Source organism: Akebia trifoliata, chromosome 2, assembly GCF_017979445.1.
Source record: "Akebia trifoliata isolate Shusen 1 chromosome 2, ASM1797944v1, whole genome shotgun sequence".
Classification (NCBI taxonomy): Eukaryota; Viridiplantae; Streptophyta; class Magnoliopsida; order Ranunculales; family Lardizabalaceae; genus Akebia; species Akebia trifoliata.
Genome location: NC_141376.1, coordinates 5,214,997 through 5,223,786, shown reverse-complemented (window position 1 = coordinate 5,223,786; position 8,790 = coordinate 5,214,997).

Sequence of the window (8,790 nt, the reverse complement as noted above, 5' to 3'; positions counted from 1 at the left end):
GGTTAATTGTATAGTTGAAGAACTTGGATGGTGGGAAAATTATTTGTGCTGGAAAATACGATTAGAGGGAGGTGGGGGTGTGGGAGAAAATGGGGAGAGAAGTCAGGGAGTGGGGACAAATAGGACATGTAATTAGTTGAAAATATGGGGGTTTCTCAAAATTCTGCGGGGACAATTGCCCCCACCAGCTCCTTACTAGCTCCGCCTCTGCATGGGTAACATCATCTTTTTGTTCAATCAAAATAAATATCAACATTTAAGCTTAATGTAATATAGCACTCTTAATAGAATAATTTAAGATGTCCATTTTCAGAAGAAAATTGATTTTTTTTTCCCTTTAAAGCTTTGAACGCTGATGGGTTGTGTTGTTATATCCAACGTATAAAGTAATCCAGATGAGACAAACAACCCTTAATCGAATCGAACTTTTGTAGCCACAGCCCTCTGGTGAGAATCTCCATCAACATGACCCTTAGGATTTGAGGAAAAACACAGAATTCCTTGAGATTAGTTGCAATCGCATTATTACAATGTATTTGATTGGGACCTTAATGAAGAATTTGAGTTTCCATAAGACCAGCGGAACTAGTCATTCCTCGCTTATTATCTAAAGCCCAAATGTATAAAGACTTGGGTGTAATTGAAAGAAGGACATGCATGAATCGCTTTTGTAAACCTCATGATTAATAATAAAATGGAATACACGACTTCCCATGACATCTCTATACTTAACTATCATTAAGTTGACAAATGGATCGTATCAGTGTTGATCTTGGACCAATCCAATAAGGATTGGATCAGAAACTTCTTGTATAGGGTTTTTATTGTACCTCTATTAGGATTGAAATCCAAACTCGATCAAATAACAACTGGTTCGTGTCAAGGTGGGATCAAATCCATTAGATAAATGAAAACTAAATAAATTACATATATTTAAACAAAATACATAATATAATTTACATAATTTCTCACCTTTTATCGGATCCAGACTTGCTAGATACAAGGGAAAATTATCAAAAACAATTTATTAAAAAATTATATTTTAAAAAAATAACAATTTTATATAATTTGTTAAAAGGAATCAAAATCGATTTTTTAAGAGTCAAAATTTTTCTAATTAAAATATTAAAATTTTGGCACTTAAACCGTCGTGTTTATTTTATAATAAATAAATAAAAAAATTTCTACCTTTTAAGGACCTTTTTTTTTTTAATTTTTCACCAAGTTGACTATATATGTTGATTGAAAGAGAGATTTGGCATCCAAAAGTCATAATCTCTCACTTCTTTGAAACAAATTTTAAAAATAGACAATGGTCAATAACTTGTAAATAATCTAAGAGTCAAGTTTTATGATGTGCAAGTGTACTATTCTTTAAGAAGTATTAGTTGGAGTGGAGAGAGAGATAAGGTGGACTTCCAGAAAAGGACAGTTTGTTTTAGAGTTGAACGGCAAAATAAATGAGAAAGATAAAAATAAATTTATAAAAAAAACATAATTTGTCAAGTATTTAATTAGTTGTTTGATTTCTGTGTGAGAATGGAGTGAAAATTACTTAGGTGCATTAATGAGGATTGAGTTTTAAAATATCTTATATATTTGGGTCAAAGTAATAATAATTTAATTTCTTGGAGGGAAGGTTCATTTTTGTTAGATGTATTTCATTAAAATATGCATATTTGTGCCCACATGCTTCCCCCATGTATAAAGGAGTTACTGCGAAATAAAATATGAGTTATATTGGGCTTTCCCTCACAAACAACATTTTCTTTCCCAAATAACATTTTTATAATTGACTTTTTAAAATAAAATAAAAAAAATGACAGCCACAATCGTTGACTTAATTTTTTTTTTTTTTACTTAAAAATTACGGTTGAAATTAAGAATTAAAATTTTATTTTAAATAAAAAAAATTTGACCCTTAAAAATTTGAAATTTTCAATTTTATAATAATAAAAAAAAATTCGACCATTTAAGAACTGAAATTTTTAATTTTTTAATTTAAAAAAAAAACGGCTTTTAAATGGCGGATTTTAATTCCTTTTGATAAAATTTAAAAAAATATTATTTTTTGAAATATATATATAATTTCCCTTGATACAAAACCAATCTAAATGTTATTAAATCTGATCCTTCTAGAAATGCAAATCGTTGATCCAGATTCGAAGATATGGATCAGAACCAATCAGATTTTGGATTCCAATCTATCCCATTGATAACTTTATCTATTGATCCTATTGTAAACATTAAAACGAGCATATAATTCAATGTCTCGTTAATTAGTGTTTAGTCTCTTCTCACTAATCACTATCTCATAAAGATGATTGTGCACACGACTGAAGAAATTTCTAAATTCAAACATCTACATATGGTCCCACAATCAAATGAAATAATGTAAGAAAATTAAACCAAACTTCCAATAAGATAATATCCACAATTTAATAGACCTTAGACTTTAATGCTGAAGTCACGGAACTGGTTAGTGCTATTTTAATTAATCTCATCATCAAGCCAACAAATCTTATTGAGTATCGTTAGGCCCACATGGATTACAAAATTGGGAATCCAACATCACTGCTATAGAATATCGATTTCATGGTAACCCAATTATAAAGGAAAGGAAAAAAAAAACCTTTTTTGACTTGATCCAAGGTGTTGAAAATGAAAGCATATTTTAAATTCTTCAGTCATCATGCTCACATAACCATAGTAACAATCTAACAATGTTTTAAAGGAATTAATCATAAATTTCAATCAATGAATGAATCCAATTTGGATTGATTACCATTAACAAGTCGTGCATTTGACTCTGGCACGTTTGTTGCATGCGTTTGAGTTTGCCACCCCATTTGATGCACCGTGGATATGACCGAGAGTGCTGGCCTCACTAATCTCAAAGTAACACCACTTGAAGTTCTAATCATCCCGTGACTCCCTTCTAAACTATATGATTAATTGAATTATGAAAATACTGGAACATATGAGAGGTTACCTGCTATACCTTTTATTGGAAATTCTATATTGTATGCGAGCTTCATAAATCAATGTAGTATGTTATAGAAGAAATTTTCTCATCTCTAAAGAGAACTCTACATGCTTATCCAATACTGGTGGAGATTTTAGGGCTGTTGATCTGATAAGGCCCAAAATCAATAACTTAGAACCCTACTTAAGAATTTGGGTTCAATAAGAATCCAATCTCAAAGAACTGGCCTTGATGAATTTTTTCTTATAAAATAAACATGAGTGCAGGGGCGGAGCCAGGATTTTCTTCTAGTGGGGGCAAACTATGGTTAATTGTATAGTTGAAGAACTTGAATGGTGGGAAAATTATTTGTGCTGAAAAATACGATTGGAAGGAGGTGAGGGTGTGGGAGCAAATGGGGAGAGAGGTGAGGGAGTGGGGACAAATGGGGCATGTAATTAGTTGAAAATAGTGGGGGTGTCTCAAAATTCTGCTGGGCAATTAGCTCCGCCCCTGCATGGGTAACATCTTCTTTTTGTTCAATCAAAATAAATATTAACATTTAAGCGTAATGTAATAAAGCACTCTTAATAGAATAATTTAGGATGTCCATTTTTAGAAGAAAATTGATTTTTTTCCCCTTTAAAGCTTATATAGGCATGGACGCTGAAGGGTTGTGTTGTTATATCCAACGTATAAAATTATCCTGATGAGAGAAATAACCCTTAATCGGAATTGGACTTTTCTAGCCACAACCCTTTGGTGAGGATCTCCATCAACATGACCCTTAGGATTTGAGGAAAATCACATGATTCCTAGAGATTAGTTGCAATCGCATTATTACGATGTATTTGATTGGGACCTTAACGAAGAATTTGAGTTTCCATAAGACCAGCGGAACTAGTCATTCCTCGCTTATTATCTAAAGCCCAAATGGAATACAAGACTTCCCATGATGTCTTTGTACTTAACTATCATTAGGTTGACAAATAGATCGTATCGAGGTTGATCTTGGACCAATCCGATAATGATTGGATGAGAAACTTCTTGTATAGGGTTTTCATTGGATCTCTATTAAGATTGAAATCCAAACTCTAATCAAATAACAATTGGTTCATGTCAAGGTAGGAACAAATCCATTAGATAAACAAAAACTAAATAAATTACATACAGTTAAACAAAATATATAATATAATTTACATAATTTCTCACTTTTTATTGGATCCGAACTTGATTGATACAAGGGGAAATTATCAAAATAAAAATCTATTAAATTTTTTTTTTAAATAATAATTTTACATAATTTATCAAAAGGAATCATAATCGATCTTTTAAGAGTCGATTTTGTTTCTAATTAAAATATTAAAATTTTGATCCTTAAACCGTCGTGTTTTTTAAAAATAAAAAAATAAAAGGAATTTTGGCTCAAAATTTAGACTTTTAAACAGGGGCGGAGCCAGGATTTTCCTGTAGTGGGGGCAAACTATAGTTAGTTGTTTAGTGAAGATGAATGGTTTTAAGGAGAAATTAAGAGGTTTTTTGTTAGAAGTTGAAGAAAATGATATTTAAGTCATTTCCAATTAAAATTTGATAAGTCCCGATCAAGAGTCAATGTCATCAACAAAAAATTGAAGAGGTGAGGGAGTGGAGACAATTGGTGCATGTAATTAGTTGAAAATATAGGGGTGTCTCAAAATTCTTTGAAGACAAAAATTGAAGGGAGGTGAGGGTGTAAGGACAAATGGGAAGAGAGGTGAGGGAATGGAGACAAATGGGGCATGTGATTAGTTGAAAATATAGGGGTGTCTTAAAGTTTTGTGGGGGCAAAATTGGGGGGAGGTGAGGGTGTAAGGACAAATGGGCAGAGATGTGAGGGAATAGAAACAAATGGGGCATATAATTGGTAAAAAATATAGCGGTGTCTCAAAGTTCTATGAGGGCAAAAATTGGAGGGAGGTGAGGGTGTGGGGGCAAATGGGGAGAAAGGTGAGGGAGTGGGGAAAAATGGGGTATGTAATTTGTTGAAAATATACGGGTGTCTCAAAATTTGGTGGGGCAATTGCCCCCACCAGCTCTTTACTAGCTCTGCCTCTGCTTTTAAGGACTATTTTTTCTTTTAATTTTATTCACCAAGTTGAATATATATGTTGATTGAAAGAGATACTTGGATTCCAAGTCATAATCTCTCACTTCTTTGGAACAAATTTAAAAAATAGACAATGGTCGCAAACTTGTAAATAATCTAAGAATCTAACTTCTATGCTGTCCAAGTGTATTATTGTTTAAGAAGTATTAGTTGGAGTGGTGAGAGAGATAAGGTGGATTTCAAGAAAAGGACAGTTTGTTTTATTGTTCAACAGCAAAATAAATGAGAGAGACAAAAATAAATTTATTAAAAAAACATAATTTGTCTAGTATTTAAGTAGTTGTTTGATTTCTGTGTGAGAATGGAGTGAAAAATACTTAGGTGCATTAATGAGGATTGAGTTTTAAAATATCGTATATATTTGGGTCAAAGTAATAATTATTTAATTTCTTGGAGGGAAGGTTCATTTTTGTTAGATACGTTTCATTAAAATATTCATATTTGTGCCCACATGCTTCCCCCATATATAAAGGAGTTAATGCAAAATAAAATATGAGTTACATTGGGCTTTCCCTACCAAACAACATTTTCTTTCTCAAAATAACATTTTTACTATTGACTTTTAAAAATAAAATAAAAATTGACAGCCACAATTATTAACTTAATTTTTATTTATTTATTTAAAAGTTGCGGTTGCAATTAAAAATTAAGGTTTCTTAATATAAAAAATTGACCCTTACACTACGTGAAAACTGAAAAATTCGACATAAAAAATTAATGGGCCAAGGCCCCCCAATTTTAGAAACTGAAATTTGATGGTTTAAGACAGTCAAAATTCTTGAAGTTCCCAGATTTGACGGCTTAAAGCTATTGAATTTCTCTCATCTTTTATTAATTAGACAATTTTAGTCCGTTTTAAAAAAAATTTTGCCAATAAAAAATTCGACGTCAATTTGACTTCTTGGTCTGTCGAATTTTATGAAAATTGATGGTCCAAGACCATCAAATTTGGGCTTTTTCACATTGTGTTAAAATGTTGAAAATTTCAATTTTATAATATAAAAAAAAAAAAAAATTTCAACCATGTAAAGATTGAAAATTTCAATTTTTTAATTAAAAAAAATCAACTTTTAAATGGCCATTAATTAGTGTTTAGTCTCTTCTCAGCAATCACTATCTCATAAAGATGATTGTGCACCTAACTAATATGACCGAAGAAATTTCTAAATTCAAACATCTACACATGGTCCCACAATCAAATCAAATAATGTAAGAAAATTAAACCAAACTTCCAATAAGATAATATCCACAATTTAATAGATCTTGGACTTTAATGCTGAAGTCACGGAGCTGGTTAGTGCTATTTTAATTGATCTCATTGGATTACAAAATCGGGAATCCAACATCACTGCTATAGAATATCGATTTCATGGTAACCCAATTATAAAGGAAAGAAAAAAAAAAAACATTTTTTGACTTGATCCAAGGTGTTGAAAATGTAACCATATTTTAAATTCTTCATTCATCGTGCTCACATAACCATAGTAACAATTTAACAATTTTTTAAACGAATTAATCGTAAATTTCAATCAATGAATGAATCCAAGATCAATTTGGATGGATTACCATTAACAAACATATAATCTATCAACTGATTAAGAGTGAATCGTTACATACCTGGAACCGATGTCATTGCCATGAAATCAATTAGAAAAAAATTAAAATGATCTGCTTTGGTGAATAACATTTTCTTCTAATCTCACTTTCTCCTCCTTTTCTACTTTTTGTAGATGATAATAGCTTTGATTGATAGAATTTCAATTTCTCAATCACCTTCTTCCTCTATTCCGATTTCTAAAGAAATAATCCTCAATGCATTTTCTTGCTTTTGTTTTTTAGAATATTTTTGATTTTCTAGATAAAAAGTTGTAATTTTGGGGGAGCTGATCAATATATTTATGGAAGAGGGCTTAGATACTTTAAAATTAGAATTCAATCCATAAATATATTTATGGAGAAACTTGAGCTTTAATTGAAGATTTTTTACTTTTATTTTTTTCCTTTAAAAATAATGGGAAAAGTAATGGTCGAATCCGAGACATTCAAGTTGCTAGACTGAGGTGATAACCAAATAAAACCTTGTTTACAACTGACAAAAAATGTTCTACACAAGCTCTAAAGAGAAATTCTAATATTACTAATGAGGGAATAAATTTTTAAGTAAAAGTAAAGTATAACACAATTTATAAGACTTTGAAATTTATGTTCCTCTAAATATTTTTGGTTCCTTCAGAAAAACATTTTGATTCAAAACTACAAATACATAAATACATTAATAAGAAATGTTGTTCTTGAAAAATCAAAACCTTTTTCAGAAATAATCAATAACTCGCTTCAAACTAAAAGTTACTGAAAATTTTCTATCAAGGGCTTGGATTACCGGGAAAAAATGCACCTTCGAGTGAATAATTTGCAATGGTCTGTGTTTTTCTTCCAGCTCATCCGTATGTTTGACCATGAGCTTCAAATCTTGTATGAAACCAGAAAGTCCAAACTTCAACCAATCATACATAAAGATGTCTCTTTTTTAGGAAGTGTAGTAGCTGAGAAAAAAGAAGTTTATTTTATTCTCAAAAGCAATGAAGAATTTGCATCACCCTGATGAGTTTGGGTCCAACTCAAAAGAAATTGGCAATGAGAGAAAAAGAAAAAAACTGTTGTAACTTGTTATATGTTGTAAAGTGTAAATTTGTAAGTTATGATGTGTAACAAAGTTGACTTTGAAACTGCGGTTTACCTGTAGTACACTTGATATAGTGAAGAATCCATGTTGAAAAATACAAACATACAAATCTGTCATGTTATGATGATGATTTACGTTACTTTTGAAAAAAAAAAGTTATTTTTAAAACCTAATCAGAAGCATTGAAAGTGAATGATTAGTGTAAATCTCAAATTTTAATGGTATGATTTTGATGTCTCTTGCACGCGACGTTCTCTAAACCATTGAACCGCACTACATGGAGCTATAGGAAAAATGCACTGCAGAGGATCCACTCTCCGTGCTTTAAATTTGGGAGAAATCTATATTTTTAGGTGACAAATGTCTCTTTTATCTTTAAAAAAATAATGACACGACCCTTTACATTTATTTGAGATTACATCTTAATTTTTTAAATTGATGATTTTTCCCTTGACTTTGATCTTCTTTTATAAATCAATAGAACAATAACTTCAACACCTGCATTATCACCACTATCATTATTACCATCACCACTATATCATCTCCTTCACCATTAACATTACTAATTTCTTCAACACCATCACTGTTAACATCACAATCATATTACCAAAAAATTTAAATGAGACGGATGATACATGTATGAAGCATATGTCACATAGTTTTCATTTATCAAAATTTTTACTGAATTTTAGATTGGATTTTTGCAATTCAAAATCAAATAAAACTTGAATTTTTCAAAAATATAATTTTTTCCGTACTCCAAATGCTAACAAACGTCAGGAAAGTGTTAGTAAAAAAATCTAGGGTTATACGCACACTGCCACGCAACATCAGCACAGTCTGGGGGTGCAGTGTCATGGGAAGTATTTATAGCAGGTTTTTTTTTATTTTTTTAAGTCTAAAGCTAAAGTTAATTATGCCCATCCCGAAGTAGTGAAAACTGAATAGGCATGGAGTCCCTCCAACATTTCCCATCCATTGCTACGATAACTTCCC